Source organism: Dendrobium catenatum, unplaced genomic scaffold, assembly GCF_001605985.2.
Source record: "Dendrobium catenatum unplaced genomic scaffold, ASM160598v2 fragScaff_scaffold_134, whole genome shotgun sequence".
Taxonomy (NCBI): Eukaryota; Viridiplantae; Streptophyta; class Magnoliopsida; order Asparagales; family Orchidaceae; genus Dendrobium; species Dendrobium catenatum.
In genome coordinates, this window is record NW_021318596.1 from 391,059 (window position 1) to 409,042 (window position 17,984).

At 36.3% G+C, this 17,984-nt stretch overlaps 1 protein-coding gene across 2 annotated transcripts in view; it reads right to left on the reverse strand.

Annotated features, from left to right (window-relative positions):
- The window catches only part of LOC110108359 (synaptotagmin-3), a 42,046-nt gene that overhangs the window by 9,733 nt on the left and 14,329 nt on the right, over positions 1 to 17,984 (reverse strand). The window lies entirely within an intron of this gene.

Here is a 17,984-nt window from a genome sequence, read left to right on the forward strand (position 1 = left end):
AGACAAACAAATCTTCCAACTGCGTCGTCGGACAAAAAGCGCTCCGCGGGCTCCAAAACCCAGCTTCTTCTTTCTTTTTCCTTCCTTTTCTCTCTCCTGCCTTTTCTCTCTCTTCCAAAAATATCTCAAAATATCTCAAATCCTCAATTTATCAAGCAAGATCGTCCAGGACGATGCCCAGATCGTCCCGGGACGAACTCCTATGGACACGGATCGTACACATGAAAATTAATTCCAATTTGTTTCGTCCCTGGACGATGCTCTCTGTTCGGTTCGTCCCGACGGTTCGTCCCGACCCTTATAGGATCGTCCAGACGAAATTGACAGATTCTTCACAATTTTCTTCAGTTCGTCCCGTACTAAATTCAGTTCGTCCGGACTAACAACACTAAAAAAAATCAGCTTCGGAGGGATTTTACAACCCTAGCCCGAAATTTTTGGGAACGATTCGTGTCGGATTTTTGTGTCATGTTAAACATTGACAACCCTACATTTGAGTTTAATTTAGATCATTTTAGTTGCTTACATTATAGAAAAATATTGCTATTTTCGATGGATTTTTTGGAGGAAAATAAATGGTCGCAAACACTGATGGAAATACCAGTAGATTTTATGACGACTTCCTTAAAGTCATTTCCAACAGAACTTTCACCGGTTTTAAGTATGGTAGTGGAATTTCCGCCAGAAATCTTTGTCGGAAAATCCACTGATAAAGGCCCTGTTTCTACTGTTTCATCTCTTCTTCAGCTATTTCATGCAAAACAACTATTTCACTATATTCTCATGGGAAACAAACGCCCACAACATGCTCCTCCATCTCCAACATTTTCATTAACACTCCATTCACATTGTGATTCCTCCACCTCGATCGAGATTATTGTCGTTCGCCATTCCCCCATTTGCTCGCATTGCGAGTATAGTAGTCCATATTTTGACCCAAGAAAATAATTTTTTAAAGAGTCATTAGTTAATTTTGAAAACTGTCGTTGCCATAAGATAGAGATTATTATGTTTTAATTGCACTAAATTTTTCCGTAATTTTTAGTATTAGTGAAAATCCTTAAGAAATTGACACATGTCGGTATAAGTGGAATTTTTGGACTATCACGTATCCATTTTGCAAATCAATTTCATTAATATTTTTAAATAAAATAATTTCTTTTATGAATATTTTTCTATAATTTTTTAAATACCAAAATTATTTATATAAATTTTATACCAAAAAATAAATAAATAAAATAATTATATTAATAATATATTATTATTTTATTATAAGTATATAAAATCCATTTTATAAAGAATATAAATCCTATTTTTTTATTTCAATAGTTTTATATTTTCAAGTCAAAATTGTATTTTTTAATCAAAAAATGAGGATAAGTTTGTATTGGTAAAACTTTCATCCTATAACGTTTTTTATATTATGGATCGCGCTTGCAATTATACATATTTTGAGTATTTATTTGAAATTTTTTACTGGATGATTTTAAAAATATAGTAATTTTTGCCTACTCAAAAATTTTTTTTATATATAAAAATAACATTTTAGTTTAATTAAAGGTTTAGAATGATGTTTTACATAATCTTTGATAATTTTGTTATTTTTTGAAAATATAAATTTTTGCTCACTAGGATTTTTTTTGTCTACGATTATGACATGTTGACACTTTCTAAATTAAGCTCAATTATATTTTATGTGCTATAATGTATTTGAAATGAATGTAGATATGTGATTGATATTATTTTGTAGTACTGTTTTAATAATGTATGTGTGAATGACAAGTAAAGATTGATTGACCTATTGGTTGCAAATTGATTGACCTGTACAGGATGGTGGGCCATCAAACGTTCCTTTAAATAATGTGATTTAGTGCTATTCTTTTTTGATTCAGATGATATACTATTGGGGAGTTATTAAGAGATAATATTGTGCTAATGGTAAAGAGTGACGACTCTGTTTAATGAGCCAACGATTTACTAATATTGATACTGAAAAATATCATTATAGCCAGGACATCTTCTTATTTAATATGATTATTAGAATGTATACTACTTAATCACTATAACTGTACAGCATTAGTATTACTTCCATCCATGATGTTGATGTTATTAATATTCTATTGTTATTAATTTGTTGATCACATGATATATATTAAGCATTTGCACAAGACACTGATATGATATTTTTTAGCATGTAGTACATGGATGCAATTATTTTTTTATGACTCTACTACATTGATATTATTTTGATAATGTTTATCAATATTTTGATTTGATGTTTTATACAATTTCTCTATTGATTTTATTATTGATATAATTGTTACTTTAGTGATTTAACACTAGTACTGGTTTACTGATTTCTCTATTATATTGTCATATAATCATGTGAATGCTACTGTTATGATTTGACTGTTGGCATGCATATTACTCTTTTACATTTTATTGAGTTCAATTATAGGATTTAGTTATTTGTTGGGCTTATAAACTCATTATATGTGATTAAATATTTTCAAGTTAAGGTAGAGGATCATGCGCACGAGGATGGTTAAAATTCTTCACATTTTAGTGCTTTTTATTTTAGTTGTTCTTTTGTACTTATGATAAAGTAGTTATGATATGATTGTATAAATCCTCATTAAAATACATAATTTTTGGAAAAATGATTATAAATGTATATATTCATGTTTTGATCAATAGTTTTATTTATTTGATATTTAAAGAAATAAATAGCTCTAGTTAGTGTTAATTAAAAGAAAAAAGAATAATTCTTTCAAATTAGATTATAAGGCGATAAATATCCAACCTCATTCAATCAATTAGCTATCAATATAGCACATTGATTAAGCTCCTAGTATCTATGAAAATGCATAATACCTCATAGTGATTGATGATGGCTTAAATGATGATGGTACCATTAAATGTATTCCAAGCATATGAAAGATCTCCATTTGAGAAGACAACACTGTAATTAGTTTAGTTTTTTTCCTTAATATAGAACTATGAGAGAATTCTATGTTAGGAAGCTTTTCATTGAATTTAGTGATGACATCATGACACTCAAGTATGTAAATATCAACATAAACCCACCTTTATGCTTCTAGTTGGTTGTACTTCCCCCTGTTTCATTTGCGTTAATGGGCATTCATTGTGAACGATGAGCTAATGAATCCAATAACCACTTAAGGCGGTCCTCCTCATGAAGCTTCTTAAGCAATGTTTTAAGCGCCCATCAATTTTTAGTGTCCTGGCTATTTTCATTATGGTTGAGAACTATACAAGTTATCTTTACTCAGCTAGTTATAGAGGGGAATTGGCTAGTGGAAGTGCTCTTTCCTTTGGATGGCAAAGAAAATCTTTTTGAATGCTAGTAGGGGGTGCCTTAGGCCTCCGGAGTCAAAGAGGCATAATTTATTCAACTTTTTGGATGATCTATCTCCATTCAAGTGGCATTTTCTATATTGTCGATAATCAAGGTGTACATTATGTCTGATTACTCATGGTTATTCATAAGAGATGCCTCGATCATTCCATTTGGGATAGCATAGATCTAATCACAAGAAAATAACTTATTTGCATTAATAGAATCAAAGCATGTCTCAAGAATCTCCTTCAATGTGATTACATTCGTCTTGGCCAAAGAGTGCTTGAAAAGGGAGTCATGGAGGCCTATGATAAAGGTCAACTTAGTTACCATGGGATTGACATTCATGACTTACTAGGAAGCTATGTGAATTCCTATAAGGACTTCCTCACCCCTTGCATAATATGCAGCAGGATTTGAGTAAACTTTAGTGGCCACTGGGTTTCAGCGAATTTAACTATGCATTATCAGTGCAATAAAAGTGATGTTGACATGTAAAAGCTTTACAAATCACCTCATCATAGTATCTTTGAGTGTGGTTGTGAAGATGCATCAATCTAGGTTGCTAGCGATGGGAACTAATGATGTGGCATGGTCAAAGTACCTAAGGTGTTCAATAGGGCTAGTTAGTCCTTCTAGAAATCCAACAGAGATGTCTTTAGCTTACCATTTGAGATATTATACAGTAGCTCTATCAAGAATGGAATTTTGCACACTCCACATGATTTTGTAGAGAAGCAACTAATTGATGCTTCCTACGTGTATCAATTGTTGGAGTTGGTGTCATCAGACTGTACATCGACATTATCTAAACTATTTGGCATTATAAAAATATAAGATGTTGGGAGGCACTAGCTCCATCATTCCTAAGGTGATAGGAGCGACCTCCGCTCTATTCTTAGGAGCGAGCATGAAGGTGGTAGTAGTAGGCAATAAATTACTAGAGTATGAGCGATATTCTATAATTCACGATTTTTAGGATGGGAGAAGAATAATATAAGGCAAAATTATCTATTGTGGGCATGAAATAAATAGAGAAACATATAAATATACTTAGATATAAGTGGTTTGGTGATCATCACTCCATCCCTTATATAATTCTCCAAATACATATTTAATTAATGCACTGTCTAGGCGCCATAAATTTTTATATCTAATACTAAGCTCAAAATAATTTTATTTATATTTATCATTAATATTGATATATCACCAAAAAATTACCTTGAACGGGTATGAATCTCAAGACAAAATCAAGTTGGAAACTTCAAAGATTAATTCGGAGACCATATGAACTCTGATTTCAGCAAACTTATAGTCGAACTGAACGTCTCGAAAATGTGAATCCAACGACACCAAATTTGACTCAATCCGAGCCCAAATGAGTCCAAATCAAGGACCTGAAGCATTGTCAGAAGGTTTGAACCACAATTTGGGATACCAAATGGTTTCCAAACATGACGTGCTTATATTCGAATATAGTGGATCGATGAGACGAATCCAACAAGCCCAAGATCACCAAATTCCTACATCATTAACACCTTCAAATGTCTGATGAACGGTACATGATTAAGGGATTCAATATCGACTGTCCATCCAACCACTCCTCATTTACCTTTGATCTCTCACCTATTTACAGGTCATGCCACTACAGAAATCTATAAATAGACACCTCATTCCTCTTGAAAAGGGAAGCAAGAAGTGAAGAGAATGAAGAAGCTCCTCCTCGACCACCGCCAGAGTTTCGACGGACCACCTCCAGAGTTCCACCAGACCACCGCCGAAGTTCCATCGGACCACCGTCTGTCCACCACTGGAGTTTCGACGGATCACTGCTGGTCCACTGTCGGAGTTTCACCGGACCACCGCTGGAGCTTTGCCGGATGGCCACCTAAGGCCCTTACCTTCGTCGGACCACCACCGAAGGCCCTCACCTTCGCCGAACCACCACTTGAGGCCCTCACCTTCATCGGACCACCACCTGAGGCCCTCGCCTTCCCCAGACCTCTACCTGAGGCCCAAACTTCCGTCGAACCACCACTTGAGGCCCTTACCTCTGTCGGACCACCGCCTAATGTCGTTGCTCCGCCTAACCACTACTTGAGGCCATGTGCTCAACCAAGCCATCACTTGAGGCCCTGTGCTCCACCAGGCCACCACCTAAGACCCGAACTTCTGCCAAACCACTACCTTATGTCATTTGCTCTATCGAAACATCAGGTCACCACCTGTGACCCAGACTTCCACCAGACCACCATCTGACGCCCGGACTTCTACCGGACCACCACCTGAGGCCCGGACTTCCACCAGGCCACCACTTGAGGCCCTATGCTCCACCCGGCCACCACCTAAGGCCCAGACTTCCGTCGGACCACCTCCCGAGGCCCGGACTTCTATCGGGCCATCACCTAAGGCCCAAACTTCTGTCAGGACACTAGTTGATGCCCAAAATTCTATTAGAGTATCACCCTACTATAACGATCTTTTAGACCCCGGTCTATTGCCGACTACGGTCCTCCCGACCTCCGTCGCCTACTATGATCATTCCGACCTCCATCACCAAACAACGGTCTTTTAGACCCCGGTCTCCTGCCAACAACAATCTTTCGGACCCCGGTCTCCTGCCGACTACAGTCCTTCCGATCTCCGTCGCCTACTATGGTCATTCCGACCTCCATCACCAGACTGCGGTCCTTCAGACCCCGGTCTCTTACCAACTACTGTCTTTCAGACCCATGTCTCCTGCTGACTATAGTCCTTCCAATCTCCATCAACAGACAACAATCTTTCTGACCCCAGTTTCCTGCCTACTATGATCTTTCGAACCCATGTCTCGTGTCGACTAAGACCCTTCAAAATAAAAAAAAAACATGTCTATGTTGATTATTGTAACTCCCAACATATAATGCGCTCTATATGATGTACATTTGTACCATCAAGCCAAGGCTTTCTCCTGAGGAAGGGTCTCATTTGTAATCGACTGCAAATATTAGTGGATTCATTCAAACTGGGCCAGGCCCCGTGATTTTTCCCCCTTTTCAGGAGTTTCCACATAAAAACTCTGGTGCCTCTTATGAACGATACACACTCTCTCTAATTTACTTGTGTGCTGGATCTTCGTACAACGCTAAAACATTAAATTATATATTTCTCTACTACCGTGAATACTCCAACACGCAACAAACATAAAATTTTAAGCTTATTATAATATAAATTATATGAGAATATTTTAATTTGAAATTTTGTTCCCATTTCAACAACCCTCGTCAACCGACATTTGCCCCCGAAGTAATCCCATTACGTGATTGTGAAGGCTTGAATTAATAAATGATATTGTAAGCCAGCTGTCCCTTTTAACGATGACGCGGAAAAGCATCAGTTTGCTTTGCTTTCAAATATTTATATTTTCTATTTAGGCTTCGACTGGGGTGGCCTTCTTTCTGCTAGTGCTAATACAAAACTATTTTAAGAATTAATAAAAAAATCCGTCTAAAATAAAAATAGAATTTTATATTAAAAAATTATTTAAAAAATCAATAAAAAAAATTACCTCAAATAAAATCTTAATACTTTAAATATATTTACTCTCTAATTTTAAATAGGGAGCAGCCCCGTAATGGCACCGAAGTAAAGTTACATGTAATTATTGTTTCAAGCTTTGTTTGAGACTTTTTTTTATTATTGTTTTTGAAATATCTTTTTAATACATATTTTTGTTTTAATTTTTTGTAATAAAAAATTACTTTATGAAACAATGTCGTTCCATTAGAAATCATAATTTTCTCTATTAAAAACTTAAAAGATAGTTAATTTAGTACTGTAGGTTCCTTAAACGTCTGGTTTAGTCTCTACTGGTGAAGAACGTTGCTTTGAATTTTTTATTTAGTAAAAATATTTCTTGTATATAAATACATATTCATGTATAATATTATAAGGAAAAAAAATAGCTATTTTGATATGTTTTAATAAAACCTTCTTCTTATATCTCCTCTCTTTTCTTCTTCAAGGTAAGATCAGATTCAAATTAATATCCTAAGAAAAATCTTTTCCTGTATAAATATATTTTGCATTATTGATTCAGAATTATCACACAGATATATATAAGCCAGACAAAAACACAGCCATAGTAGTCAGCTCCTTGTCTTAAATGGAGTGACGCTACCTCATTAAATACTGAAATTATTCAGAGTTCAACTTGGTATGAAAAATCTGAGTTATGGTCCTGCTACCCTAATAAATAGTGACGGAGTCAGAAAATGTATCTAGGGGGGCCTAAATTTTTTTTTTTTTAATTTTCCTTCAACTTTTTACATACTGGCTTAGGACCAATATAATCAGTATTAAAAATGATAAAACTTTGGTAGTGAATTAGCTTATTTTCTTCCTTCACAAGATGACTTCAATCATCAAATCACTTGATTTCTGCTATAACATATTTAATATATTAACTAAATATGTAATATTAAAAATCTCATTGCAAAAAAATATAAAATCTCTTTAAGATCGAATCAATATAGGATTAAGATAATATCAATCAAGAAAAAAATATAAATGAATAGGAAATTAAATTTTGAATGATTTGAATGGATGATCAATCTTGATCGTGGACCGTTTATTGGGCATTTAAATGTCTTAGTGATATCAGAATTTGGCGATCTTGGGCCCGTTGGATTCGTCTTGTCTAGTCGCTCGATTCGATTATAAGAATGTCATGTTTGGAAACTGTTTGGTAATACAAATTATGGTTTGAATCTTCCAAATATGCTTTGGGTCTTTGATTTGGAGTCATTTGGGTTTGGATTGAGTTGAATTTGATGTTATTGGGTTCGTATTTTCGAGACGTTCAGTTCGACTATAAGTTTACTAAAATCGAAGTTCATTTGGTCTCCGATTTAATTCTTGAAGTTTGAGTGGGGGGGGGGGGGGGGATGCTAATAAATGTAATGCATCTTAACCTCAAAAATCTTATAGTTGTCAAATGGGCCATCTTTTTTTTTTTTTGGAACATTTGAGTCATTAAAGTAAAATCGCACACAAATCACATACATAAACTTCAAACTCAAGACCTCTTGATTAGCAGCAAATGCTCTGAATCAACAGATCAAGATGAGCTGAGTAAATTGGCCAACTTTGCTTACCGGCCTTTTACCGCATAAGGATGCGGCATCTTCTCATGCATGTAGAGGAATTGGTAACTGATGTTACAATTTACAATGATATCCCTATGGTAAAGATAGGAACTGGGATGTGCTCACTGGCTGATCTACAATGGGGGCCCTGAGGAATGCAACAACATTGACCCGTTAAGAGAAACACATAAGAATATAACCCACTCCTTAACCCTTCAAAATTATAAGGTGCGACGTGTGAGAGCTCGTTCCTTTGATTTGTTCCTTTCTGGATCTGATTTTCCTCCCAGGATCGTCCGGGACGATATTGAGATCGTCCAGGACGATCAGTGCAGTGAATACAGCTGATTTTCTGGAGTAGGATCGTCCGGGCCAATTTTGGATCGTCCTGGGACGATCAGAGCATGGCACAAGTCAGAGAGCAAATCGTCCAAGAAATTAATTATCGGCCTGAAATATCGTCCTGGACGATTGAATTTTGTTCATATAGTCCTGGACGATGTGGCGATCGGCCGGGCCGATCAGCTTTATTTTATAAGGAAATCAGCTCGATTTGAGTAGAGAGAAAATCATTTTTATAAAACAAAGGCAAAATTTTCGGAACAAGCATCTTATATGCGACATTTAACAATTCAAGCAGATTTTTAAAAAAAAATTAGAAAAGATCAAATGCGCTAGATAGGTAGGCGCATTCAAAGAATGCGCCATCTTGTTCGGCGCATTCTATGAATGCGCCATCATTGTCAGCGCATTCTTTAAATTAATTTTTTTTTTTGCATAAAATGCGCCTAAGCAGTCAGCGTATTCAGCTTTCTACACGTTTTGATCTTCCTCGTTATCAGTGTGCATAATTTTCATCGTATGAGGTATGCTTATTTTCGTTTTCAGTTCCGCATGTTATTCCTCTGTACCGTTTCACTTGTAAATCAGGGGATGATGTAGTGTGTTTTATCTTGTTGATTGTCAAATGATAATTTTATGCTGAGAGTGGGAGTATTGTGTAGGGGAAAGAGAGAGATATTAATCCTTCAACAAACACTGTCAGCCTAACTTGTCGACTACGGCATAGAGGTGGACACTGCGTCAACACCTGTAAACGATAAGATGGTTTGTGAGTTCTGTTGTTGGAAGCAACGAATTGACCTGTCGTTGTGTACGTTGAGGCGAACCAAACAAGTCATGGTGAACGTTGCTGGTCCTTCAACGGAGATACAAATGTAAGCATGCAAAACTAATAGCTTCGGCATTTGTTAGTGGTAACTTCTAGTTTTAAAAACTTAAGCATAATAATGTTTTTTTAAGGTAGGCCCACCCACGTGGTTTGGTGGAGGATTAAGTACAATTTGAAATGCAGAACAATTTTATGGTCAACTGTGTTTGTAGAGCGTCAAACTATTGTGCAACAATCGACTGTCCCCCGACGACCTACTGTAACCGAACCTTCAAAAAAGAACACCTGAGTAATATATTTGTAGAGAACCCTAGTCTCTTCCTCATGCTACGCCTCAATTCAGAACTAAACGAAAATATTTCCTTACACAGAAGATGACATTGATAACAATCGATGGGATTCCTACAAACTAATGGAAGTGGTAGTTCTGATACAGGCGATGTTCTAGTCAACCCGATTACTAGAACTACAGTAGACAATGTATATATTATAAAACGAACAATGAAAATATTCGTGATGAGTTCATTCAAGAACATGCTGCGACGAAACGCCGCTGGATTTCAATCGATGGATGCGAATCATTAATTCGCAGGATACCTTTAGAAAACAACTGAGAATGGGAATGTAATGAACTACTGTGATGCCTCTATTCATCAATTATTGTTAGCTTCGACAGAAGCGACCATTCCATCGGAAGTTTATGAAGGACAAATCTTTCATAACAAAGAAGACTTACAAGCTTGCAAAATTATGGTTGGTCAATCGCACAAAATGTTCAGTACATAAATCAACTTCCAATAAAACTCGCTCACACAATTTTATGTAGTCAACATAGATAAATGTGGCATAGGCCCCTGCTATTGGCGACTACATGCATCACGAAATGTAAAAACTTATGTGGTTCTTTGGAAAGTATCATGTGCGGGCCACCTCATCTTGCCTCACCTGTTATATTCTGGTGGAACATCCACAATTGCACTTCAAAATTTATATGTAGACATATCAATTCCATCATAAAACAACAACTTGACATGATAACCGAAGGAGATAATTGGCAAGAATGGAGTCGAAGTTTGAAAATGAAGATTTCGTACATTGAAGGCATGGGCAACGGAGATAAGCCATAGAAGAAATATTTGGATCGTATGAGAATCATATCGGTTCTTGTCCTACATTTTAATGGAAGTGCTACGTATGTCCAACCAGGTACAGTATATAATGTTTTGACCTTAGTTGAAGGTTTCAATGATGCAAGGCAATTTTTTGGGCTTTTCGGCCTTTTATTATGGCTGCAAACATTATCGGCCGGTCTTAGCCTTGACGGAACTTTCTCTGCCTTGGAAAATATCGTGGGACTCTTCTTGCTGCTGTTAGATATTGACGGCGAATGGTGGATTATTCCCGTGGGGCCTTTGCAATAGTTGAATTCAAAGGAAAAGCAATTGATCATGGGTTTGGTTCCTTCGTAACCCTACATAACTTGGTCATACTGTGAAAGAAAGTCAAAATTTATGCACAATCTCAGATAAATCATGCATTGGACTAGTGAGAGGTCGAGACATTTTCTCTCAAGCTTGTCCATTGACACTGTCTTCGTCATCTTGCGTGAAAACTTTAAAAAAGTTTTACGTCGCCAAGGTATTGTGATGTTGAAAGGGCTTTGCACATATGTATTTGCGGGTAGCAAAGGATAGTGCAAGCTTCCACTCGTATGATGGACACATTAAGAATGCCGAAGCAAGAGGCTATGATTGGTTGATCCAGCGTGATGTTAGTAAGTGATCATTATTAATTTGACAAGGAATGTCGAGTACAGCATCATGAACAACGCATCAGAATGGTTTAATGGGTCCTTAAACGTGCTCGTGGACTTCCAATTCAAGGGCCTAGTGATGTCCATATACTATAATCTCGTATCTTTAATTCATGAGGCGATCTACAGCAAGCTGTATAGTGGAATGATGGCTGCAGAATTCTGAATTTGTTCCGCGTACATGGGCAATTCTACACGAACTGAACGCGAAGCATCGACGTTGCATGAACCTATTGCCATTAATAGAGGTGAATTTGAAGTTGTGGATTGGCTCCAAAACACATAAAGTTGATGTCTCACCCGAACAGTGTGCTTGCCATTACAAACCACAATTACATCAATTCTGCAATGCGTTCATGTGGTTGCAGTCGCAGGATATAGGAGTATGGAAATCCACAATGCTTTCGTGTCTCAACCATACTTCACACAAACCATATAAGGCAAACATCTCCGGGCTTTTCCATGTTGGTTTTCCGCCTAAAGAGTTTGGCCCATTTTACGACCTAACAGGAATCATACCATTATCTTCCCCAGCTTTTCCGGGAGAACGTGCCCGGTGATCCGAGGAACAACTAGATTTCGTAATATCGATGGATTGAGGCTCAATCAAGCTCAAATAAACGGTGGTGGGACATTGTAAAGCAAAATGGTCATAATAGGGCTTACGTGTCCCCGTATAAATCCGGATCGTCCGAGGTATTAAAAGATAATTCCTTTCCTTTATTATTACGATTAACATCTTATTCTAAATAATCAACTAAGAAAATTCAATTTTAAATTTCTTGCTGAAATTAAAGGTACGGTTGATAGATCTGGCTATATTATTTTTCCGTCCGCACAAAGGGAACATTTTGATTGCTCCACCTCGTGGACGTGTTAAGCTTGCAAGGCTGTTCCGAGGTCGACGTTGTACGATGTGTTTGATGTTAGAAATTTCAAAGTCTTTATGTTTGTTTTATGTTATAAAATCTTATTTGTATGAGTGCTTATTTAATTTTTAATAAAAATCTTATGTTGTAAGAAGTGTTCCAAATATCTAAAATTTTGTAACTATATATATATGTTAGAGAAAACCACCAAGCGAGTTGTTATCTTTTCAAAAAAATTTAGCAAAAAGGCAATTGCTTAAAATAAAAGTTCTGCGAACGAGATGGGTGTTTTTTTAGAATTTCCTTCTCTGATGTTGTGATATTTTATTTTGACAACTTGAACAATTCGGCTTAACTTTTTGAAGTATAAGCTATGCTGAAAGAATTAAGGCGGCGACGTGGTGGTGCGTCGTAGCACCCATGACGCAGAACGTGGATGAACCTATTCGAGAAAATGAGGCATAGCATCACTGGTCATCTCATAGGGGCATGATCCAATCAGGTTTGAAATTTTATTCAATTGTATTCATGTATATACAACTCCACACATCTTTAATCTTTCTTTTAATTGGATTTCTATATCGTTGCCACAGGCATCTCCTTTGGTTGCATCGACCCATTTACGTAACAGAGCCCGTGAGTGGCCGGTTGAAATGCCCCGCATGATTTATGTTCTACGAAACCTCGGTACTATCGTAACATTCGGCATATACGTTCATACCGCTTGCGAATCAATAATCTCATTACCGCACACGTTGTCGAGAGATTGGTGTCCGCTTACTGAACAACTTTTTCACTTCACGGTTGGAGAGATAACAATAACGCTGCAAGATGTGCAGGTTATACTAGGACTGCGACATTGATGGGCCAGACCATTCATGGACCAAAAGTTGTTGGATTAGGTCGCGTTGGGAGTCATGGCCAGATTGGTCTGTGATGAACTACTTGGCACACATCCAGGTAGAGAAACCGTTCAGTAACCCCCCTTGCCCCAACCCAGGTGATGAAGATGATCACGGCCACTTCTTAGAAATGCGGTTAAGTTCCCAGTTGAGTCAATGCTCCCCTTACGTTAGGCTTTCGATTGGAAAGCTTTCTTACAGAGATTCAATTGAACAGATAAGCCTCCCTGGTACCATTTCTTTATCATGTCCGGGCTTTTAACAATCCTGTTCATTGATTGGCTATTTTTTGATCCTGGACACATCTGCGGTCACCATGTGTCCTTGCAGTGGTTGCCCTTGCTTAATGGATGTGGACCTCATTCGGTCAATTTGTCTATTGGAAGTGCTGTTGCTTGCGCATCTATACAGAGAGCTGATCTGTAACGCGACCAGGCCCCACAACGTACTTATATTGCCGGATGTGTTGCATTACTACAGTTGGTTCTGGGAGAGATCTGTACATTGGAGACCCACCACTACGTGTACCATAAATACATGATTTAGGTGGTAGACCTCTTGGTTGCAGGTATTATATTATTTAATTTAGTGCAAGAGCTTAAAACCTTTTTAAACATTTACTTATGATATTCCTGTATTTAATGTAGGGGCTGAAGATCGGATTACGTAGCTCCCCTCTGGCAACACGTTGACATATCGGATGAGTTGACGGTTTACGACTTATCTCAGTAGACAAAAATTTATGAACATTTAACCCTTATCAATTTTTTGGCCATATGGAGTCAATAAGAAAATCCTTGATGTTTATACATGTAGGTGAGGCATGACCCATACACGGATGACATTAAGCAACTTTGCCTGCCGAATGTTTGGAAGGAGGAATCGAAATATGGCGTGGCTAGGATGCCCCTCATTAGCTGGAAGCGTACCGAGTGGCATCTTCCTGATTCGTGTTTTATTGCGACAATTTTGGGGGAAGGATACAATTCACAGATGGTTCGATCCGAGGAATTAAATTTTCAGAGGATGATGGAATAGAGGTCCGAGCTAATCTGGACTGGGACTGTTCAGATCATAGAGATTAACTGGAAATATGGGAAGATAGGAGAGCAATTATGTAGTAGCAATAACCCCGGCCAGAAGGAACTGTATAATCAGAGTTAGGTACTTACCTACCGGTGGTATAGGTCATGGGCTTCAATCTATTTGTTACAGCCTCAAACAGAAACCCGCCGGAAAAACTTTCTTTCCTCGCTTCCCCAGGCGAACGATTAGTGGTACGTCGCAATAATATATATTTTTTAAGAAAAAATTTTGTTACTAAAGCAATATTTTGATAATCATTTTAAATCGCGTAGGTTTGATTACTACATACGTTTCAAGTGCAATTCTTGAGCCATTGGCGGGGGTCAAGGACAAAATGCCAGTTCATTAACAGTTACAGTTGACCAGGTTCCGAGCTTTCCCCGAAGTGCATAGCGATCTGTTTATAATCTGACTAGACTACTTTTGACACCACACCTACCTGAGATGAGTCAAACCAGGGACGCTAGGAAAGGTTCTCTGGCGTCTCAAAGGGCCAAGACGATCAACTTCTGATGCTCCATCTAGATCCAGGAAGAAAGTCGACGACAGCAGCAAACTGAACGAGAACCACACGACATTCAATGCACATTCCATCGAGCGCCTATGACATGTCCGGGGCTGGACCCTCCACACAGCATTGGAGCCCATTGCAGCACAAGAGAACCAGTGCACATGAAATATTTTATGGTACACCATCCCAACATCCCTCAAACACAAACATTTATACCCATAACAATACCAGAGTGGATGTCAGGGGTTGGGTTACCAACTCCCCCTCGCAGAGCAAGATATATTACTAATGAGAGGACACAACTTCTGAACAATATACTGATGTGAGGCAACATGACCAGAACTTCCACCACAAGATGAGGAATTTATTGAGGAAGAGCAACAGCTACAACGACGCAGAAGAGAGCTCCAAATAGATATACTCCCTGGTAGTAGGCTCTTCCTCGACATCGATAGATGGTCTGGGTTAAAATTTTCTCTATCTTATGCTTACTCACATTTATGTATGTGAATGTTCGATGATCCGTAAGAACAACATAATACCTCCTATTCAATGCTCTCTTATTATATTTCAGCATGCAAATTATAGTATTCTATACGTTCTTTCATACTTGAGTTGAATTTATTCAAGTCATTTCACAACATTTTTTCGCTCCTTGCCTCTAGGAATCCACATTTAAGCAAAAGAAAGTTTATTATTACAAATATTTCTCAGAGGTCATGAAAATAATGAGAGGCGCACCTACAAACCAACTAATAGAAGAAGGAGTGACCGTATACATGAAAGTTTGGCTTATAGCACAGATAAGATCCTAGAAGCAAAGCAACTACAAATGAAATTTTTAGATGTCTTCTACATACTTGGGGGAAGACGAGGATGTTGTCCTGTGGCATGAAAATGATGAAATTATGAAATTGGCAATATAGGTCTGGCTATGAACTTTCGAGCAAGTGGTTGAAGTTGCTACAAGAAAGATTTTGCGATATGAACGGCCACCTAATCATTAAATTTTAATAAAGGATCGTATTCGAGAATTGGGGTGTGATAGACACGGTAATGTTGAGCGGGATAGAAATATCAATGGTTGATATGGATCACTGTATCTATATCAACATTGGTCGCATAAAAGAAGACAAATGGCTCTTAGATAACTACAAAATGCTAATGCAATGTTCTCTCAGGGTGGGAAAGGGAGAGAAAATTTTAGATGGCGAAGATTGGAACACCTGCAACACGGATTTATGTACCACTTCAAATGTTTGTCCAACACAAAACACAACTTCAAGTCGTGTACGAAATTTGCTTGGAAATGACTATAATGTGTTCTCGAAATGCAAGCAAATATTAATATTTTATGTATAAGATTATGGTGCTAACTATTTAAAATTCTTATCGGCCTTTACATATAAACTTGTTATTGTTTTCATAAATAATAACTCATTCCGCATCTTGCTTAAATTCAGCACATAATTCATCATCTCATCAAAGACCTCAGCAATAAAGCGCTCACAGCTAGGGATTTCCTTCATATAATTCCTAGAAAGAAGTTGATATATGATGGAACAATTCGATTGTCAGAATCAATGTGTACCCTATGGATGAATTCTTGGAGGAAAAAGCAAGATCAAAATGAATTTTTTCGATGTTGTTTCATGAATGGTCTTTATATGAAGACGATAGTTTATGGATACATATCACGAAGTTATCAAAAGTCGTCATCCATGTATGTGGATGGAGAAACAATTATGATAATGGCTGGAAATTCGTACGAAAAGGTTTACGGATCATAATGGTCATTTTGCTCCTATAAATATTCTTAGTACAAGAATTAATGAAATCACAACAAAAAAAGATGGTTCCGTTGTGGTCAATGCTGAGAATCCAATAACTGATGTGCAACATTGTATCCTTTATAAAAGGTGGCATACTAATCAAGATGGATTTCTATCAGAAAAATATAAAAGCTGAATATTATAGATGGTAAAAAGAGAAGGAGTTTCTTGACATAAAAGATTGGAATACATCCAACAGCAGTTCACAACAAAATTCTTATGCTGTCCACTCTAACCCAACTTCAAGGGCGTATGCGCATAGTTCTGAGCCAAATGTAATAATACTTTGTTTACCATTCCTCAATTATTATGATATGTCATCCATTTTATTACTAAACTAAATCAAGTATTTTCTAGAATTTGTGTTAAACTTTTGGCACTTTCATTTCCCAATTTTCTAAAATTATTAGCTAGTTCTATTTTAGATTTAATATAAAATGTGCTCGAATCTTTTTAAAATTTTTAATTTTTTTTAAAATACTGCTCGAATCTTTTAAATGTCGCATTTACGATGCTTGTTTCGAAAATTTGGCCATTAATAAATGCCTTTAAATTATCTAATCTATTCTTTTTTTCAATCAGGGAAACACAAGTACCATAAAAGTTCTACATTTTTTAATTTTTTTTAAGAAATAATTAAATATTAAATGATGAGAGATAACAAATTTTATTTCTCAAGTTGATTTCACGTAAATTATCTCTTACTATGATTGTCGCTATATTTTTTTGAATTATAACGTATAAAATTAAGAAGATAAACTCTCCAATACTTTCACAAAGAACTAACTAAACTGGGCCAATTATTTTTATACATTTCAAACATAACTTAAACTTATTTATGATGATAATAATTTCATTAAACAAATACAACACACATTTCAACTTTTTTTTTCTCTCATTTGCTGACATACAATATTACCTAATTACTCTAATTATTTATTTTATGGAAAATAAGATATTTTTGAGTAATGTTATCAATCCAAAAACGAAATAATTTAATTTTTATTATTATAAAAATTAAATAACAAAATAATTCATAAGTTACTTCTTCTAATCTCTTAATAGCAAAAACGAATTATTGTATATAATATCAAAACTATTTTAAATTTGAAATTTTTAAATTTTTAATATTTCACGATAATTTCTTCTTTCTCAAGCCCAATTGGAAATTATTTTTATAAAGGTCCAATCATAAATTCGATACAAATGTTTATTCTTTAAGATCTCAATAAATCGACTCTTCTAAATATTATATTTATTAAAAAACTGAATTTTAATTTTAAATTTAACTCGAAAAACTTAAGACCTCAATT